Here is a 22,249-nt window from a genome sequence, read left to right as displayed (position 1 = left end):
ATTCTAAGCAGCACAAAGGAGGAATTAATGTGTAGTTCTCAGTAATTAAGAAAAACATAAACCTACTCTAACCCCAGGAAAATTCTGCCTAAATTCCATTTTCTTGATGCCAATTCAATTTGGGTGGAGGATGGGAAAGTATTCAACTTATTCAGGCTCCTTAAAGGGGGTAGAAGGGACAGTGAACTAGGGGGAGAAGTTTTCATTGGCTTATCCAACTGCTGTCCATCCAAGTTTGTGTTCTTCCCACTTTCATCGTTCTGATAAAACAGCTGGATAGATGTCTGGTGAATGTTTCAGGGCTGTAAAGATTCAGGACTGGGGCAGGAGGTTCACATTGCTGGACACGTGGGCACCAACATTGAAAAAGAAGAAAACCCCATCTCATTTACAATTTACCACCATTGGTGACTATTATGAGAGTTCCTTATTTTGGATATAATGAGAAAGAAATAAACATACTGTCTACTTGCAAATTAAGATAGAAATATTCTTAGAATTTGAAAATAGCCATTGTGCAATGAAGCAATTGATCTGTGAATATCTCATCAGTGGAAGCTAAAATCTTTCACTGAAAGGGTGCTAGTGATCAGAACAGTTGCATGATGTCAAACTTATCTGCTTTCAGATATAAGCTCATCTGCTTCCAGATGTAATAAGCAGTTATCATATTACAAGATAAGAACATACCTTTACCATGGAAAGAGTAGACTGTCACCACCTGGGACAAATGCTCATACTGCAGCTGCACGAATAAGGAATCTGCAGACACAAGCACCTCCTTTTGTGGTGTGGTGTGAAGTACACAGGGAAATATGACCAGCAGGAGTATTTATGCCTAGATTCTGGTTTATGTGAATTTCAGGGATGTGAGACAAACTAAACCCTATGGAAACACAACTCAGAATATGGGACAATATACAAGATTGGACACTGTCAGCATTTTGCTGGTCTTTCATTGGAATGATCATTGGAACTGTAGAAGTGTGAAGAATACAAACTCCGACAGACCGCAGTTGGATAAATTAATAAGAATTTCTCCCCTCATTCCACTGTCCCTTGCCACCCCCCTTAAGGAGCCTGAGTAAGTTAAATGCTTATTTTACCAACCTCCACACACATTTTCTATTTATTTATGTATTTAGGCTTTTGGGATCATACCCCGTGATGCTCAGGGGTTACTCCTGGCTCTGTACTCAGGGATCATTCCTGGCAGTGCTCAGGGGATCATATGAAATTCCAGGGGTGGGCCTTATGCAAGGCAAATGCTCAACCCACTGGAGCTGAAGTGATGGTATAGCAGGTAGGGCATGTGCCTTGCATGTGACAGACCCGGGTTCGATCCCTTGCATACCATATGGTCCCTTGAGCACCTCCAGGAGTAATTCCTGAGTGAAGAGCCAGGAGTAACCTTTGTGCATCGCTGGATGTGTCCCAAAAAGCAATAAATAAATAAATAAATAAATAAAAACAGAAATCCTTCCCTTAAAAAATGCTCTACCCACTGTACTATTTATTGCTCCAGCCCCCAGCCTCCACACAAATGTAATAGGCATTTGAAATGAAGTTTAGGCACTTTTTCTGGGCTTGGGGGAGGTTTTTCTTTCTCTTAAGTGATGAGAAATAACCATTAGTTCTTCCTTCATGCTGTTTAGAACACAAATAATTTTTTTAAATTTTTTTTTATTAGTGAAACACCATGAGGTACAGTTGTAGATTTACAATTTTTTTTTTGTGCTTGGGTTTGATTATACAATGATCAGATACCCATCCCTCCACCAGTGCCCATTTTCCACCACCATGGATAATATCCCCCCACCCCCCACCCCATGGATAATATCCTCCCCTGCCTCTGTGGCAGGGCAATCCCCTGTGTTCTCTCTCTCCTTTTGGGTGTTGTGGTCTGCAAAAGAGGCATTGAGTGGCAAACATGTTCAGTCCATAGTCCACTTTCGACATGCATCTCCCCTCCTGGGAGGATCCTCCAAACATCCTTTATTTGGTGTTCCCTTCTCTATCTAAGCTGCCCTTTCCTCTAGAATGCCCGACTGGCCACTAAGCTATGGAGTAATCCTCCTGGTGCTGATCTCAGCTATTCTTGGGTATTAATCTCATATTTTGTTACTTTATATCCCCCAGATGAATGCAATCTTTCTATGTCTATCCCTCTCTTTCTGACTCATTTCGCTTAGCATGATACTTTCCATGTTGTACCACTTGTATGTAAATTTCATGACTTCATCTTTTCTAAGAGCTACATAGTACTCCATTGTGTAGATGTACCAAAGTTTCTTTAACCAGTCATCTGTAGAACACAAATAATTTTTAAACAGGTTCTTTTCTAGGAGAGCCCTTGAAAAATTACAGATTCAGGGGCTGGAACTAGATACTTCCATAGACGGAGTACATGATTTGTGCAGGAAGCCTAGTCTCTATCTGACCCTGCAAGGTCCACTGAGAAATAGTGGTAGTGATCTCATGCACGGAGCTGGGAGTAGCTCCCAACACTACCAGGTGTGCACCTTCCTAAAAGTGAAACAAAAAATAACAGATTCAGCTATAAGGCAGTCATGCAGGTGACTGTGGATATGGAAACTGATGGCTGACTCCTCCATTCGATCCCAGCACTGTGCCAGCTTTGGGCTGGAGTGATAGCACAGTGGTAGGGCGTTTGCCTTGCGTGCAGCTGGCCCTGCCGAGCCGGGTTCGATTTCTCCACCCCTCTTGGAGAGCCCGGCAAGCTACCGAGAGAATATCTCACCTGCACGGCAAAGCCTAGCAAGCTACCTGTGACATATTCAATATGCCAAACACAGTAACAAGTATCACGATGAAGACCTTATTGGGCCTGCTGGAGCAAATCGGTGAACAACGGGAGGACCATGACCGTGACTGTGCCAGTTTTAAATGTCTTTCACAGATTCTTTTGTTGCTAGGTGACCCAGCGTTGGCCAATGGGATAAAAGCCAAAGCTCTTGGTTGAATGGACCTTCTGAAGTAACTTGATATGAAGACATACAGAGGAAATGTAGGTAAAATCCTTTATTCTGTGGTCTCCTTTCCTCCATGACTAAATCTGGAGATGCAGCAGCCACTTATAGTTGTGAGGATAATTGTCCTACAAACTATTTCTGGAATAACTGATTTCAAAGATGGAAGGATGCTCGGTCCTTGGCAACATCCTTAAACAGTTGCATCTGTCCTAGAGTGACATTCTCCAGACTTTTTATAATAGACTTTCTTGAATATAAACTTAAAAATAATGGTTTTTTTTGCTTCTTTACTTCCACTCTGGAAACCTGTGTTCTCTCTCAAACATGTACCTCTCCCTTCTCTCCCCTTATGTCTTTGTAAGTTTCAATTAAAACTTTCCTGCTTCACACATACATAAAAATTATTATCAGTTTTGTTTTGTTATTTTGGGACACACCAGGAAATGCTCAGGGCTTAAGCCTGGATCTTCACTTGGAGATCTCGCCTGGTGGGATTCGGGGGACCATATGGGATGCCAGGGATTAAACTTAGGTAAGCACATGCAAAGCAAGCATCTTACCTGCTGTACTATGTGTCTCCTGCCCCTGACACACATCCATATGTCTCTGGCTGAAAAAAACAAATTACATTTTTTAATTTTTTATGTGTTTAAGTCAGTTGCTCATGATTTAAAGAACAAATAAGTCGACCCCTGATGCTTCATTCAGAATCTGTTAATATTAGAAGTTTAGGTCATTATATGTGGTTTAAATAGCACTGTACCACTGTCCTCCCTTTGTTCAACAATTTGCTTGAGCAGGCCCAGTAATATCTCCATTGTGAGACTTGTTGTTACTGTATTTGGCATATTGAATACGTCACGGGTAGCTTGCCTGGCTCTCGGAGATGGGTGGAGGATTTGAACCTGGGTCGCCGGGCTGGCTACATACAAGGCAAATACCCTACCGCTGTGCTATTGCTTCAGCCATGGTTTAATATGAAATTTCTTTTTTCTCCTTTTTTGTTTTTTGGGCCACACCCTAAGGTGCTCAGTTTTTACTTCTGGCTCTGTGCTCAGGAATTACTCCTTGTAGGCTCAGTGAACCAAATGGGGTGCCAGGGATCAAACCCAGGTTGGTTGCATTCAAAGCAAGCATGCGACCACTGTATACTATTGCTCTCACCCTAGACATAGAAATTCCCAAGTAAACTCAGCAAATAGAATTCAACAATATACAAAAAGAAGTTTATGAGTAAATGGGATCTATTTCTGAAAAATAAGGCTGGAATAAGAAAGAAAATAAGCCAGAGTACTCCATTACATTACAGTCACCAATCCATCACATCACTTGCAATCTATCACATTAACAAAAAAATTACATAATCACATAATTGATGCAGAAAAATTGACCAAATTCAACATCTATTGATAATAAAAACTCAGAAAATTAGGGATAGAAAGGGAGATTCTTTTTTTTTATTATTATTAGTGAAACACCATGAGGTACAGTTGTAGATTTACAAATTTTTGTGCTTGGATCTCGGTCATACCATGATCAAATACCCATCCCTCCACCAGTGCCCATTTTCCACCACCAGGATAATATCCCTCCCCCCCCATCCCCCCATCCCCCCATCCCTCCCTGCCACTGTGGCAGGGCATTCTAGAAAGGGAGATTCTTTAACTGATAAAGGACATCTAAAAAAATCTATAATAACACAAGTATCAATGTTGATAGATTGACAGATGTAATGCTTTCCTCCCTAGTATGGGGAATGAGACAAGAAAGTCTACTCTCACCATTGCTATTCAACATACTACTGAAAAATCTAGTCAAGGCAGGAAGTAAAGAAACTAAAGGCATATAGATAGGAAGGAATAAATACCCCGTGGAATACTGCTCAGGAACACTTAAGAAATGAACTGTTGGAGTTTTACTGCAGCTTGACTGTCTCTCATTATTTCCTCGATATCGAGGGCAAAAAGCCAATATCAAAGCTTCACATATGCCATAATTCTATTTGTTCAATTTGGTAGTGTTTTGCTGAGGTTGTTTCCATTTTAGGTTAAACAGAAATACTGGTCTATAGTGTGTGTGTGTGTGTGTGTGTGTTTGTGTGTGTGTGAGAGAGAGAGAGAGAGAGAAAGACAGTCAGAGACAGAGTCAGAGAGAGACAGAGAGATCTTTGTCTGGTTATGGTATCAAGTAGTTGATTAACATGCATTTTAAAATATGGTATTGATTTTTGGTTAGTCGTGTAAAATCCATTGGAAAGTTTCTCTGAGTTTGTTGTTGTTTGTTTGTTATTGTTGTTGTCATTATTGTTGTTGTTGATTTTCCTTTTTAAGAAAAAGGATAATAAATGTAAGTTATTCTTGAAAGGTTTGATAAATTCAGTGGTTATTCTTGAAGATATCTTCGTTGTCTACGCATCAACATCTCATTATGATGAAAGAGAAATCGAGAAGTTCTACATGGAGCTGGAGAAGTTCTATCAAGAAGACCACACCTTCTACAAGATCATTGTGGCTGATTTTAATGCCAAGATAGGACCGAGAAGATCAGCTGAAGAACTTCACATCAGGACCCATGGCCTAGAATGGAACGAACAGGGTGAGAGACTGTCTGAGTTCATCATGTCGACCAAGACCATTCATGGTAACTCACAGTTCCAGAAGGCAGAATCTAAACGATGGACATGGGAGTCTCCCGGAGGACGATTCCACAACGAAATAGACCACATCATATTCAATCGACAGTTTTGCCTGACCGATGTCGCTGTTGTCCCAAAATTCCGAACGGGATCGAACCACCGTCTCCTTCGTGCAAAATTCTACTTCACAGAGCGGGGAGAAAGGATTGCAAAGTTTAAAAAGAGAACTCCCAGAACGACCACCAACTGGGAGCTCTTTGGCACTATTGCGGCAACATGGGAAGATGCCATTGTTGACAACATTGACGAGGAATACGATCGACTGGTACAGCACCACCATGAATGTGCGAGGAACGCCAAGAGAGAGATAGCCACAAAAAAAACGCCTGTCTTTGAAAACTCTTGAGCTTATTCACCAGCGTGGTTTGGCGCATGCCTCAGGCAACCCCAAACTAACGTCCGAGCTCGCAAAGCAGTGCAGAGATGCGATCAAGGAAGACCTCAAAGAGAGAAGAGCAGAAGTGCTGGTAGATGCGGCAGAAGCCGGGAAAAGTATTCGTAACGCCCGTCTGTCCTTCACCAACTACAAGACCAAGATGACTGCCCTCCGACGTCCTGATGGATCCATCACATCCTCCAGAACGGCAATGGAGAAGATTATCCATGACTTCTACTCAAATCTCTTCGATAGCCATGTCCACTTGCCAACATACCAAATTCCACAGGATGGATATGTCGTTCCCAACGTTCTCCCTTCCGAAATCCGACACGCCATTTCATTGGTAAGGAAACAAACAGCACCTGGCCCAGACAAGGTCAGACCTGAACACCTGAAGAACCTGCCATCAGTACTCATCAATACACTGGCTCGGCTCTTCACTCACTACCTGTCTGAATGCAAGATTCCGTTCCAATGGAAAACCAGCAGGACTGTATTACTGTTCAAGAAGGGAGACATCCATGACATTGGCAACTATCGCCCGATCTGCCTATTGTCTGTCATCTACAAGTTGTTCACTCGAGTCATCCTAAATAGGATTGGCAGAACAATGAAGGACAACCATGCGAGCAAGCCGGGTTCCGCAAAGGATTCAGCACCATCGACCATATCCACACGATAACCAAGCTCATTGAGGTTTCTCGGGAGTTCAAGATGCCGCTCTGTTTAGCATACATTGATTTAAAGAAGGCCTTTGATTCTGTTGAGACGGAAGTGGTCATTGAAGCCCTAGCCAATCAGGACATTCAAGCCCAATACATCAAGATCCTCTGTGAGCTGTATTGCAGATTCACTATCAGGATCTCACCATTCTACAAAGAAGTGATCGTTGATGTCAAGAGAGGGGTTCGACAGGGTGATACCATTTCACCGAAACTCTTCAGTGCCACCCTCGAGAACATCATGCAACGACTGGAATGGGAAGGAATGGGAGTGAAGATAGATGGTCGGCAATTATACCACCTCTGCTTTGCTGACGACGTTGTTTTAATAACACCAAACATCAGCCAAGCGGCACAAATGCTGGCCGACTTTGATCGTGAGTGTGGAAAGGTAGGACTACAGCTGAATCTTACGAAGACAATGTTTATGAGAAACAGCCTAGTTCTTGACGCCCCATTCGCTCTCAACAGAACGACCATCTCCGAATGCAACAGCTATGTGTACCTAGGTCAAGAAGTCAACATGACAAATGACCTGGCACCCGAGCTGCGCAGGAGGAAGAGAGCGGCTTGGAATGCCTTCAAGAACGTCGAAGAAATAGCTAAGAGGACGAAGAACCTCCGGCTCCGGGCACATCTCTTTGATTCCACTGTTCTTCCTGCATTAACATATGCCTCAGAGACCTGGGTCCTACGCAAATAGGATGAGAACGCTATTCAGGTCTCCCAAAGAAGAATTGAAAGAGCTATGCTTGGAATATCACATTTCACTCAAATGAGAGAAAGAATCCGGAGTTCCGACATCCGTCGACGATCAAGAATCAGGGACGCTGTGTCATTTGCCAAGGTGTCAAAAATCAGATGGGCTGGTCACGTAATGAGATTTAAGGACAACCGCTGGACTAGAGCTGTTACTGACTGGATTCCACGGGATGTCAAAAGACCGCGTGGCCGCCCACCTACCAGATGGTCAGACTTCTTCATCAAGATCATGAATGATCGGTTTGAGGCTCTTCATGTTCCCAGAGCGAACAGATGCCATTGGGCTACCCTAACACACGACAGGGACAAATGGAGATGTTACTGGCGCCCGCTCGAGCAAATCGACGACTAACGGGAAGTTAAGTGATTAAGTGATTCTTGAAAGGTTTGATAAATTCAGAAGTCCAGGGCTTCTGTGTTGGGTCAGGGGTGGGAGGAAAGGGATATCTTTCTTTTTCTTTTCTTTTTTTTCGCGGTGGGGGGTTAGGCAACACCTGGTGGTTCTCAGGGCTTACTTCTGGCTCTGCACTGAGGGATCACTCCAGGGAACCATACGTGGTGTTGCAAGACAAGCACCCTTCTCACTATACTATTGCTCTAACCCATGGGAAGATATTTGTTATATGGTTATAATTTTCATACTGGCTATTAGTTAATTCAGGTTTTCTATTTCTTTCTGTTTCAGAAGTGGTCATTTTTTTCTAAAATTTTATCCATTTATTTTAGATGATCAAATTATTGGCAAACAATTATTCAAAGAGTCTCACAATCCTATGGCAGCTATTACAGTTTCTTCATTTGATTTGATTTTTCTCTCATATTTTATTTACAAGCATAGTTAGAGGTTTATCAATTTTATTTATCTCTTTTTTGTTATTGTTGCCTTGTTTTCAGATCATACCCGGAAGTGCTCAGGGATTACTCCTGGCTCTGTGTTCAGGGATGACACCTAGCTGGGATTGGGAGATGTTGCCAGGAATTGAACCAAGGTTGACTCTGTGCAAGGCTAGTGCACAGCTCTACTATCTTTCCAGTCCAATTTTATTTATAAGTAGCTCTAGTTTTATAGACCTTTTGTACCTTTAAAATTTATATTTTATTTTATCCTGATTTTTATTGTTGACTTCCTTTTACTAACCATTGACTTTGTTAATAAAGACTAAATAATATGCTTCTCAGCAAACATTGGGTTAATGAGAAAATTATATATAAATTCAAGTATTTTTAGTATGTTTGCCTTGCATGGCCCGGCAAGCTACCGGGAGTATTCGATATGCCAGACACAGTAACAACAAAGTCTCCAATGGAGACGTTACTGGGCCCGCTCGAGCAAATCGACGATCAACGGGAGGGCCTTTACCTTTACCTTTACCTTATTTTTAGTACGTATTTAAAGAATTTAAATAATTCAAATAATATTTAAGTATTTAACATTTAAGTATAATTTCTAATATGGGATTATGAATAAATTTAAGTATAAATTGATAATTAATTTATACTTATAAATAAGTATAATATCGATGAAAAACATTCAAAGATAAATGAAAATGGAAACACATTTTATGAGAAACTATGGGATGCAGCAAAAGTGGCATTTAGAGGGAATTGGTAGTGAAATGTTCCTTCATAAAGAAATGAGAAAAATCATTTAACTTTATACCTAAAACAAGTGAAAAAGAACAATAAAGCCAAAAATATGATTCCATTTATCTGATGTTCTTAAAATGACACAAATTATAGAAATGAATTACTGGCTGCCAATAATTTGATAGATGACTGAAGAAGGGTGGACTGTGAAGGATAACATCAGGGAAGGCTTTGTGGAGCTAGAATATCTCTGTACCTAGACCAGGATGGTGGTTATTATGAATCTATACACATGATAAAAAGATGAAGCGTCACACCCATGCATTGCACTGGTGTAAAATGCCTGGTTCTGCATGTTCTATGAAAGAAGTTACAGGGCTAAGGATGTGGCTCAAGTGTATGCCTTGCATGTATGAAACCTAGGTTGCACGACCCCCCTCCCTGCGCGCATGCACACACACACACACACACACACACACACACACACACACACACGGAGAAGTGAGAAACAGTATCCATGGATGTACTTTCCTTGCAACTTTCAGTGAATTTCTCATTATTTCAAAATTCAGAGTGAAGAAAATATGACAGCAATAAAGACAGAGATCTGGATTTTCTGCTCTACCTCCATAGATCTTTGGGGATCACAAGCCCAATTTGTTGGAGACACCTGTGGGACTTAAGGGATTATAGAATTGAGTCTGGTGTGCAGACATTTTCAGGTCACCCTGAGGATACATTGAGAAAGTCAGTAGCCCCTGCAGTGGTTTTTTTCTCATGTCATCAAAAAAAAAAAAAGCACATTATAGAACCTCCTTGTTTTCTCTCACTCTACATTTCCAATTTTTGCTTGCATTGTGTGTCCGATGTTGAGTGACAGGACATGGTTACATGGTGACAGCGCTGGTGATGGATAAGGTGGGGGAAGAACTGGGTTAGAGGCTCAACCCAGAGCAGGAGTCCTGAATTGGATCCAAAAAGATGAGCAGGAGCCAGGAGGCAAAGGGGGTGTTGGTGACTCAGAGGGAAGAGTTTGTGCAGGAGCCAGGAGAGGAGGGTCTGCAGGAAGGGCTGGGGCTGCAAGATTGGAGCCCAAAACTGCAGTGGGGGGAAGGAGCACAGCTGTGAGATTCCCAGAGGGCTGTGTTTTAATATTTTTTATTTTATTTTTTTTTTAATTTTTGGGTCACACCCAGCGATGCACAGGGGTTACTCCTGGCTCTGGACTCAGGAATTACTCCTGGCAGTGCTCAGGGGACCATATGGGATGCTGGGGATTGAACCCGGGTCAGCCACTTGCAAGGCAAATGCCCTGCCCGCTGTGCTATTGCTCCAGTCCCCAGGGGGCTGTGTTTTAATCTAACAGACAAACACTGTCCTCCAGTTCATCGATTTGCTCGAGCGGGCCCAGTAACGTCTCCATTTTGAGACTTGTTGTTACTGTGTTTGGCATATCAAATACGTCATGGGTAGCTTGCCAGGCTTTACTGTGCAGGCGAGATACTCTCGGTAGCTTGCCGGGCTCTGTGAGAGGGGCAGAGGAATCGAACCCGGCTCATTCAGGCTGGCTGCACGCAAGGCAAATGCCCTACCGCTATGCTATCGCTCCAAGCATTGGAATTTAAGATTTGAGGATGTGTTCTAATTTTGTTTTACATTTTAAATCCACAGTAATGCTGTCATTCAGACTTCAGTGAGAAGCAATAATAATAATAATAATAATAACAATAACAAGTAAATAAATAACAGTTATAGGGCCAGAGAAATAGTTTAACAGATTGGGTGCTTACCTTGCATGTGGTTGAGCCAGGATCCCTGGTACAACATATGGTCCCCCCAGCCCCCAGAAGTGGTCAATGAGGACTGCTCGGTGTGGCCCAAAAACAACACAGGAACAGTTACGACTCTCGAGAGCCCAGCCAGCTACTGAGAGTATTCCGCCCCCACGGCAAAGCCTGGAAAGCTACCCTTGACATATTCAATATGCCAAAAACAGTAACAACAAGTCTCACAATGGAGACGTTACTGGTGCCCGCTTGAGCAAATCTGTGAACAAGGAGAGGAGAGAGCTACAGTGCTACAGTGGAATTTATCCCTAAATCTCAGAGGAGGCAATGAAAGCAGGAATGGTATAGTCAGGTCACATTTTAGAAAACAATCCTTGGGCATGGAAGAGAGAGGGGGCCAAGTGGGGTTGGGGGGGGGGACTAAGCAAGGGGCAAAGGAGGGCAATGCCGTTGAGTGCAGGAGGTCTGGAAGGAAGGGCTTGGCATCCCCTGGTATGTAGTTCAGGCTTTTTCTAATTGCAGCATTGTGGCATGTGGAGACAAAATCAACTGAAGCCCTGAGGGTCTCAAGAGAAACTTATTATTAGCTACATGGAAGAATAAAACTCACCAGGACCCAGGCTCATCTCCAAAAATAACCTTTCAAGAGGGAAACTTGTTTTGGGGTGCCAGGGGATTAAACACGGGCCCTCGTGCATGCAAGAGAGTCATTTTACTATTGAACCACATTCCCAGTTCAGAGAAATATCCCCTTTCAGGCAGACACCTAGTTAGAGAGCATCTGATTTTATAGTATGAGTAATACTCTCGTCACGTGAGGCCCTCTCCTCTTTCCTTAACACTCCGGTCCCCTAGCCTACTCATTAGTTCAAGAATAAAAATCACTGGTCTGTTCTATTTATTCTAGAACTTGCAGCCACGTGACTCCTTCATATGCATGTAATTAAATTTGTTCTTTTTCTCCCACTAATCTCTGATGTTAATTTGTTTGCACAGAGCAGCCCAAGAGAACCTAGGAGAAGGAGGAAGGGAAAAATATTCTTTGTGCCCTACAGAGGCCAGGACTAAGCAAGGGCAAGAAGGCTGAGAGTTAGTCAGGGCTGTGCGTCCGCAACAATGGTTCCAGAGTCCAGACCTGGCCCTTTGAAAGAATCCTTGGGATGTAACTTCTTGGCAGCTGCCAATTGTCCTAGACTCTGGGGCAGCAGGGTAGGCTCAGGTCTGGGCTACTTCCTAGCCATCTCTGAGCAGCTGAGTCAAGAATTCGCTAACCACATAGGAATGTGTTTGCTGTTGCAGAGCACTTGCATGGGAACTAGATTTCTAGAATGGGCAGGTTCCAGGTATTAGTTGTAGCCTTCTGTGACCTACTTTCCCCCTTCTCCTCTCGATCGACTGCAGCTCCAGAGAGTCATAGCTACCACCTGAGCCAGTTACTTTCCTTCAAAGGTGTCCATGCTGGTGTGGACAAAAGCCATTAGCAATGCCTATCCTTACTGGGGTGGCTTTCCCTTTGCAAAATTTTGGACAACAAGGACCCAGAGAGATAGTGCTGTGGGTAGGGCATTTGCCTCAAAGGTGGCCAATTCAAGTTCACTATCCGATGTCCCATATGGTCTCCTGACCACCACTAGGAATAATTCCTGAGAGTAGAGTGAAGAGCCAGGAGTAACTACTGAGCACTTCTGGGTGTACCCGCTCCCCAAAAAACCCAACCAAACAGAAACCAAACCAAAAATAAATAAATAAATTTTGGGAACGGAGCGATAGCACAGTGGTAGGGCATTTGCCTTACAAGCGGCCAACATGGCCGACCCAAGTTCGATTCCTCGGCCCCTCTCGGAGAGCCCGGCAAGCTGCCGAGAGTATTCGATATGCCAGACACAGTAACAACAAGTCTCCAATGGAGATGTTACCGGGCCCGCTCGAGCAAATCGACGATCAACGGGAGGGCCTTTACCTTTACCTTTACCTTGGACATCAGGCTGAGTCTGGAGATGTGACTCCATGTAATACATGTGACTCACATATGTAAGACTGTGGCTTTGATCCCCAGCACTCCCTCACTGCCAATCTCTCCCTCTCTCTTTCTCTCTCTCTCTCTCTATATATATATATATATATATGTATATATATATATATATATATATATATCACTGGAGACTTGAGTGTGATTATCTCCTAGACAGATGACTTGTTGCCATAGTGACCTGCTTTAATCTCTCAGTGTCTCCAGTGTCCACTCTGCAGCTTCCATGCCCAGAGAATGTGGATGGGAGAGTTACCTGCCTGAGAGACAGAATTACTTTCAATAACCTCCTTGTCTCCAGTTAGAGGCAGGCTGTGCAAACAATCCACATCCCCACTCCCCTCGGGTTCGTGCTTTAGTGGGATCTCCCTGAATTATAGATCCAGAATATACACAGTATTCTCCTCCCCTCAGCGTTTTCTGTTAAGTCTCACCCTCTGTGGTTCAAAGAACACTTTACTTTCATTGTAACTTCTTTTGATTTTTCAGAGCAAACTCTTCTTTCTAACCCACAGGAGGCAAGGGGTGGGGTTAAGGGGGTGGAGGGTGGGGGGTGTCAGAGTCTGAACAGTTAGCTTAGAGCACCTTTCTTCTGCCCATTCAGGAAGCTATACTTAGGGAGGAATTGGGAGAGTCAGAAAGTAAATGACAAGAACTAGGTGCTTCTAGGTTCAAGGACAAAAACGTAGCACTGCCATTGGGACTAATCCTCAGGGACAGAAAAAAATACAGAAATTCTAGCTAGGTTTGGAAGAGTCTGAAAATACAGCACATGGTGCAGTTTCCCCCACACTTTGCAGAAGGCAGCAGTACTCTGCTCATCCTCAGTTACCCAAGGGCTTAGCATGGTAAAAGGGGTGAAATGACGACTTACATCTGCACTCCTACCTGAGAGGTCCACCCAAGTGAGGCCAGGAACATGTTGAAGGTATTCCTCATGCCATGGAAGGGATGTGTCATGCAGTTATCGGTAACTCAGTGGACCCAGAATGGACAGAGAGGGAGACAGAGCACCATGTTTATAAAACCAACTGGGATGGTGCCGAGGAGATTAACTGAAAAGTCTGAAGTACATGAGGGAGCCCTGGCATTGCGGGTCCCTTGAGCACAGCCAGAAATGACCAAAATGAAAAGAGGAGAGAACCAACTGGAGGAGAATGGAACACCAGAACTTTCTAAGCCTGAAGAAATGGGAGCGGCGGGCATGAGTGACAAGCTGGGAAACGAGGGTCTGGAAGAGAAGAGTAAAGGATACTTGATGTTTACTGCCTGTTCTGAAGATTGAGATCTGTATTTATTACCTACGAAAGCCCATATTTTCTGCCACTTCTTTAAATTTTTTTTAATTTAAGGAAGAATTGTTATATTTAGAGAGAGAGTGAGTGTGTGTGTGTGCGCACGCGCGCGTGTGTGTAGGGGGGAGAAGTCTTTGAATTGGACATTGTCAGCTGTTTACTTAGAATGAACAAAAAGTATTATTATGTTTGGTGTCCAACTCTGTAAAATGTAAAATGCGAGAATCATGATATCATTGCTTGAGAGATGCCGGCCACCTGCACCCTGTGAATGCTCACTACTGTCTGGCCTGCCGTAACCCGTCACCCTGAGTTCCACCAGTCAGAGCTTAGCCATAGCCTCTGACTTCCACTGGCTCACAGAAACGAGGCTGCGGTGATGGTAGCTAGTTCTAGAAGCAGCCCAGGTCAGCGGAAATAAGAGAGTCACTATGGCCTCTAGTTTAAAGAGCCATAATGTCACACACATACTTAAGTAAATGTCAGTAAAAGGTGACCAGGGTGGGCCCTGTGTGAAAAGACAAAAAGGCAGGTGATGGGGAGAATGCAGCTAGTCCATCTGATTCAAGATACCAGATCCAGGAAGGTCTCCACCCTCCTGTGCTGAGTACCTTCCCAGGTCTGGGTGGACTATGCCCAGAGTTGGGTGCAAAAGCACTATCTAGCACTGTCTAGCATAGGTTTTCTGAATACCTGATCTGAGGGCGACATGGAGTTAAATATATCTAGTCCCTGCATCTCAGCAGCCTCAGGTGGAGACTGTGGTTCTTAAATAGGGCCTCCTGCTCACTCAAGGCAACCACAGTGGCTTGTCTTTTCTCAATGTGGAGTCCAAGCAGGAAGTGATTCTTCCTCTCAAATGAACAAAACCACCTGCCTGACTTGATGAGCAGGCCAGGAGGAACACGGTGGATGTACCCTCAGTGTCACAGATAAGATATGTCCCATCTGGGCAGATGATCCAAGTGGTGGAGCACATGTCTAGCATGTTCAAGGACCAAAGTTCTATTCCTGTCAATTGAGTGTCTGCTGTCTCTCCAGCACCACAAAGAGTGGTCTCACATCCCCAGTGTCTCTCCACCACTATCACAGAACGACTTATTTAGGGGATGGTACATATGGATGCGTGAAAGGTGAGCCCAAGATCCTGGGGGTCACAGAGGAGGACCACTTAGCAATGCTTGAGTTACACGTGTGGAAGCAGGCTCTCTGGAGGAGGTGAGCTGTGACTGCAGGTTGAGAAGAGATTGCCATGTAGTCGGATGAAGAAAGGTTGGAAGAGAGCTGAACATGTCTTCACATCTCTTTATGGAGGATCTATTCAATGCCCCAGTATGTGTGGGGCTGGGGGAGGTGAGTTGACCAGCTTTTTTCCATTCAGATGTACAGCCAGAGGATGCTGAGGGGTTAGAATACTTAGCTGAGCCCACATTTAGATCTCAGTGATAAAATGATTAACTAGAGTAGAACAGGCAGGAGAAACGTTTTCAAAAATTCACCATAAAGAGGAATAAACTGGCATAAAGAGGACAAGTGTTTCTGAGTAGAGTTCCTGTTACAGTATATTGTCACCAATGTTTGGTGTTGTCAGTCTTAACAATTTTTGAGGTTTTATAGTGTTAACTCATAATTATTTTAATTTGCATATCTCTAAAGACTAACAAGTTTAGCATCTTCTCATACTCTTTTTGGCGAAGCATTTAATTTGGTAAAAATATCTTAAAATCATTTGACCTATTAAAATATTAAAGAAATAAATCGTTTGCCTTCTCATTTTTGAGTTACAGTTGTTTATATATTTTGGAAACAGGTCATTTTATAGATATGTATCATGACTAGTATTTGTCTGAGTGGATTACCCATTCATTTTTATGCTGGTATCTTTGAAAGAGCAGACTTTTAAAGTTTGCAAGAAGCCCTGTTAATTTTTAATGGTTTTAAATTAAAAATTATTACTATCCAAAAATATCTACTTGACAACTTGAATAACTTGAGGGTTAGGGGTACCAATTCACACATGCAGTTGAAAACCTATGTGTGACTTCTGATGCTTCCCAAGTTTAACCAATAGCCTGCTGTTAACAGGAAGCTTTACTAATAACATAAACAGCCAGCTAATGCACGCTCTATGTTAGTGCATTAGAGACTGTCACTGTCACTGTCCTCCCGTTAATCGTCGATTTGCTCGTGCGGGCCCAGTAACGTCTCCATTGGAGACTTTGTTGTTACTGTGTCTGGCATATCGAATACTCTCGGTAGCTTGCCGGGCTCTGCCGTGCGGGCGAGATACTCTCGGTAGCTTGCCGGGCTCTCCGAGAGGGGCGGAGGAATCGAACTCAGGTCGGCCATGTTGGCCGCTTGTAAGGCGAACGCCCTACCGCTGTGCTATCACTGAATTTTTAAAATAAGTATTGAGAAAAGGAGACATTATTAAGAATATCATCACTGTCACTGTCCTCCCGTTGTTCATTGATTTGCTCAAGCGGCGGGCCCAGTAAGCTTTGCCGTGCAGGTGAGATACTGATGGTAGTTTACCGGGCTCTCTGAGAGGGGTGGAGGAATCAAACTCGGGTCGGCCATGTTGGCTGCGTGCAAGGCAAACGCCCTATCCGCTGTGCTATCGCTCCAGTCCAAGAATATCATAAGAAAGAGAAAAGTATATTTATAGAATTGTGTGTGTGTGTGTGTGTGTGTGTGTGTGTGTATGTGTGTGTGTATGGACGGGTAGGTGGTTTGCTGGGAATTGAACCCAGGTCCTCTCCAATGCAAATTAGAGCACATTTCCAGCTCTACTATATTTATACCTACCATAAGTTTACGTAATCTGTTTATAAGAAAATACATGTTTAAGTCAATCTGCGCAATTCAAAATGTATTTCAAGGGTTAACTTTGTACCAAAATTAAAAAAAAATGACATTTAACCAAATGATACTTGGATATTTAGCTTGTTTGCAAACTTTGCACTGTTTAGTTGTGAAGCATATCAATCATTGTACTTATATCTAAGGATGTTCTCAGGTGTATCTCAGTGTGTCAGCATTTCTAAGACTTTCTTACACATTCTGAAATCATTTTCCTAAAGGGTAACTCATAACCTGTAAATGAACTGCAGTTTCAAGGAACTGGCCAGTTCTCTATTCATAGAGTCTGTTAGTTTGTTTATAGATAAGTGAAACTTTAGAAATGCTTAAAAAGCATTAGTGTGGAATCTTGCTGCCACATTTTGTTTGGTTAATTTTTTTTTTCACTGACAAGTCAAAGAAAGTAAATTTCCAGAAAACATTTTCAAAGGTTGAATTTTTATTTCCAAAGCGATTTAAGGAAGGAATTCTGGGCAAAGGGTTGTTTGCTTTTCTGCGCCTATTTACCTATCTGTAGAGCTCCAGAAAGTCAGCTTAGTGTATCTCCGGCAAAGGAGCCACAAATTCACATTGACTTTGAGACGCTGGTCCTGATCATCTGATAGGTGGCATAGCACTAACTACCCTTTACCAACACCATTAAGTCCTGGGCCAGGAAGTCCATATTGTCTTCAGTCTTAAACAACTGCTACATGAGGTGAGTATTGCTGATTTTTTTTAAAAAAGAGTAGGGAGAGCTGGAGAGAGTTCAACGGTCTGGAGCACATGCTTTATATGCAAGAAGCCAGGTTTGATGCCTGGCGCTGCAAGTTTCTTGAGTGCTTGGGAGCCTCTGGATGCCATCTAAAAATCAGTAGCACTATAGCACTGTCCTCCCTTTGTTCATTGATTCGCTTGAGCGGGAACCAGTAACGTCTCCATTGTGAGACTTGTTGTTACTGTTTTTGGCATATTGAATACATCATGGGGAGCTTGCCAGGCTCTGCCATGCGAGCGGGATACTCTTGGTAACTTGCTGGGTTCTCCGAGAGGGACTGAGGAATCGAAACCTGGTTGGCCGCATGCAAGGCAAATGCCCCACCTGCTGTGCTTCACTCCAGCCCCTAAAAAATCAGTAAAAATTAAAATAAACTAAAAAAAAAGCAGATTATGACAGGCCCAAGGTCCAGGAGCTATGTTGCTTTTATTTTCTTCTACCTGTCTACTATCTTTAACCTACACACTTTGCACCACACACTATACTGTTTGAAGAAATGGAAAAGAAATACAACTCTCTTTTTATTTTTTATCTCTTAGAGATGCCATTTATTGCTGGAAAAGAGAATAATATATTTTTTCCCGGAAATATTCCCCCTACCCTCCAAGCCTTGTTTTATCCTCGATCTAGTTGGTGGCGCTGTGAGTGGTCTACTCCCCAGGCTCCTTGGTAGAGACTAGTTAAGTTGGATCAAAATTAGGATCGAGACTCAGGTGTTTATACATCTGGGTCAGCACATTTGGAAGTCAGGAGGGGAAGTCTGGGGAGGGAGAGATCCCTTGCTTTTGGAAACCTTTAGGAGGTTTGCTAACCCATCTCTGCAAAGGTTCCCTAAAAGACAGCTGGACAAGTTCTGATGACATCAGTATTTGGAGCCAGCTTACGAACAACATCTTAATCATCATTCTAAATTCCTCCCTCTTAACCCAAACATTTATGACCCCATCTGTGCAAGGCAGTTCTGGTTTATGAAACTTGTAGGTATAATAATTATTCCCTCCTTTCAATCAAAATTATAGTTTGGCTAGTTGATATTAATTCTGCTGAGCTAGGTAAAGGTACGTAAGAAACTATAACTTCAAAGTACTAAATCCAACTTAAAAGATAGCACTGGGGATTCCTTAGGATAGTTTCTTAGGAAATGGTTGTAATATATTAGTCTTGACTCTTGACTTCAAGTAACCTCAAATTACTTGTTTTTGCAAGAAAAAGGTATCCTGGTTTACGTAGCTGGAGAGTTGGAAGTGGGTAGTACTCAGGCATGACTGGAACTTAGTTCTCAAATACTATTATGTTGTTCTCTTTGTCTCTGTCTCTCTGTGTCTCTATCCCCCAAAACCTGTTGACTTCCTCTTCTAGGCAGGATCTTTAACATGAAATGGAAGTTGGACTTTGATGAATCTAGGCTCACACCTTCCCATTTTAGTGAAAAGATGAATGTTTATGACCTATCGGTATGTACTCCTTGAAGTCTAGGGAAGACTCTTACGGACTTGTTTGAGTCCTGTAATCATCTCAGGAAACTGTTATTGCTTGGGAATGGCTCTTCTAGGGTTGGCATACTTCAAGGTTCAAGGAATAAGATAGCATCAAACACATTAAACAAGGAAGGAGTTCTTAAAGAAAGTAAAAAGATTAATTGGACAGTCAAAAACCATAGCATCTGCCATCTACTATATATAGTTAGTCACAATTTATAGAGTCAGATTTAATATTACAGGAATGTTGCATGTATTTTTCTCATAGCTTTCATAATATTCTAAAGTGTGTGCATTTCTACATCACAGATGAGCTCCTTCAAAGAACACCTGTTGGCCCCTCCCAGATTCTATTCAGTCCTTTGCATTGAGAGGAGCACCCATTTTTGTTTCTGCAGAGCCCAGCACAAAACTAGAGCATAGCAAGTGCTCCAAAATTTTTGGGGACTGAGGGAATGTGGGAGTATTAATAACAACATTGAAGAAGTTAACACTCCTGTTTCCAGTTTTGTACTTTCATAAACAATGTGATGGATATCTGTGTGACTATACTAAAATAAAAAACTTTTTCCCACTTGCCCCCATTTCTCTGTTGTTGTTGTTGTTGATGATGATGTTGTCTTTGCCTGGTTGTGGAGCTCACACAGATTTTTCAGTTCACAGGAGAATGAACATTAGGTTGCAGTACTTGCACACTTGAGTGCAGTGCTCAGCAAAGTTTGCACTCTTTTGCTTGCAGTGCACACATGTGCTCTGATAGGTGTTTGCTAGAGAGTTGCCCTTCCTGGCCATGGTGCTCTCACATTTTAGTAGGGACGCTAGCCAGGAATGCTATTCCTTTGTGTGGTGCTTACACATACCCAACTGTGGTGCAGCCAGAACTTTTTTTTTGCAGCGAACAGCAGAGCTAGACCAACAGAGATTCCAGACTGCAATTTCAGTGCATGGGTGACACCATGGATTTGAACTTGTGACCACACACTTGCAAGGCAGGCGTTCTAAGTCTCTAAACTAGTCCTCAGATGGTTTTGCTAAAATTTTGAATCTGTTTCTAGATTTGGGACTTGGGGGATTTAAAAATATGGCTATTTTAATGATTCTTCACACATAGCACAAGATTAATTTTCAGAAATTCTGAATTGGTTACAATCTCATAAGCAGTAGGTAAGAGTATTTGTCTTTCTGGTTTTAATTAACATAAGTTAAAAAATAAATTGCAGATTGATGAAAGTGGTAGAAGAAAAGGCATGTTATAGATTTAATGGCCTTTTTTTCCTGGTAGGATGAACTTTTAGAACCCATTTATTGATAATTTAGATCTACAGAATTGTAAATGTCATTTGGTCATTAGCCTGTTTGGACCTTAATTTTTAAAAGATTAATTGTGAGATTATTATTGTCACAAATATTTTCTATTTCTTACAATTTCATCTTGTGACAAGCCTCAAAATAGAAATGACTCCTTTTTTTCTGATCATAAAATAAATGGGCACTTGCATTAATAAAAATACACTGTAGAAAATCACAAAGAAGTGAAAAATCTCCTACATTTCTGCTTTTTGGACAGTATTTTTGGAACATTTCCTTGCATAATTTTACAGTGTGTGTTGATACTTTTAATTAAAAAAATCTAGTTTTGCTGTATCATCAAATTCACGATCACGACCACCCTGTTGTTCGTCGATTGCCTCGAGCAGGTGCCAGTAACGTCTTCTTCATCCTAGCCCTGAGATTTTTTTTTTTTAAAGTGCCATATTCAAGGCTTTTTCAGGGTTAGGAGAATGAGACCCATCATTGTTACTGGTATTTGGCATAATGGGTATACCACGGGGAGTTTGCCAGACTCTGCAGTGTGGGCAGGTTACATTTGGTAGCCTGCCAGTTTGCCCAAAGTAGGAATGAGTTGATAAGATGTCGCTTCCGGGAGCTGAGTGTGATAATCTCTGGATCCTGGCCGTTGTTGGAGTTACACGGCAGTTGGTGGGTGTAACCGTCTAGTTACTGGCAGGTCCAGTCCCAAACCGTGCAGGCTTGGAGATCTCAGCCCCGGGTCCCACACACCTGGGTACCTCTGCCAGTTCTTTTATGCGTGAGGCTCATCCAAGTGTGTGGAGAGTGGTCCCAGCATGGCCTTGGTTGGGCCCCGGTGGTCTTCAGCTGTTGGGCCCTGGTGGAGACAGTCAGGCACAGGGTAGGAGACTCTGCCTTGTTCTCTCCCAGGAACTGAGTGTATCATCAAATTAGCATCTTAAAATTTCAGTATATCCTTTAAGGTTTTTGTGCTTGGTAAGTCTTTTTGAGTTATACAGCAGATAAGAGCTATCTTCATTAAAGATAGAGTTGTGTATGTTTTTAATTATGAAGGTAATAAACCACTTTATGAACTATGTAGGAAACTAAGGGGGGAAAATAGTCATACTGCTTTTTAAATTTTTTTGCTCATCCAGCATCATTCTGGGATTACTCCTGACTTTGCACTCAGCAATGGCTCCGGGTGGTGCTTGGGGGACCATGAGATGCCGCGGTTCTCACCTAGGTCCAATTCGTGCAAGGCTAATACCCACCCTACCTGCTGTACTATCGTTCTGGTTCCTCATACTGCATGTACTTTAACACATCTATTGCTTTATGCATGGCTCTTTCGAGGCTTTGGTCATCAATATTTGCATTTATTCTAATGTGTTGCAGGGATAGCACACAATTTCCTGTCTTTTCTTTTCTACCATAATAATATCTGCATTGTTTCATGTTGCTACATGATCTTTGTAATGGCTATTTCAAATGATCCCCTAATAGATTCCCTGGTAGTGATGTCATCAGGCTGACTGTCCTACAGATAACCTAGGGAGTTTTCTCCAATTTTGTTGTTATGTGATACTGTGAAGCACAGAAGTCCAGAGAAA

Source organism: Sorex fumeus, unplaced genomic scaffold (assembly GCF_029834395.1).
Source record: "Sorex fumeus unplaced genomic scaffold, SorFum_2.1 ptg000009l, whole genome shotgun sequence".
Lineage (NCBI taxonomy): Eukaryota > Metazoa > Chordata > Mammalia > Eulipotyphla > Soricidae > Sorex > Sorex fumeus.
Note: the sequence above shows the minus strand (reverse complement) of the source record.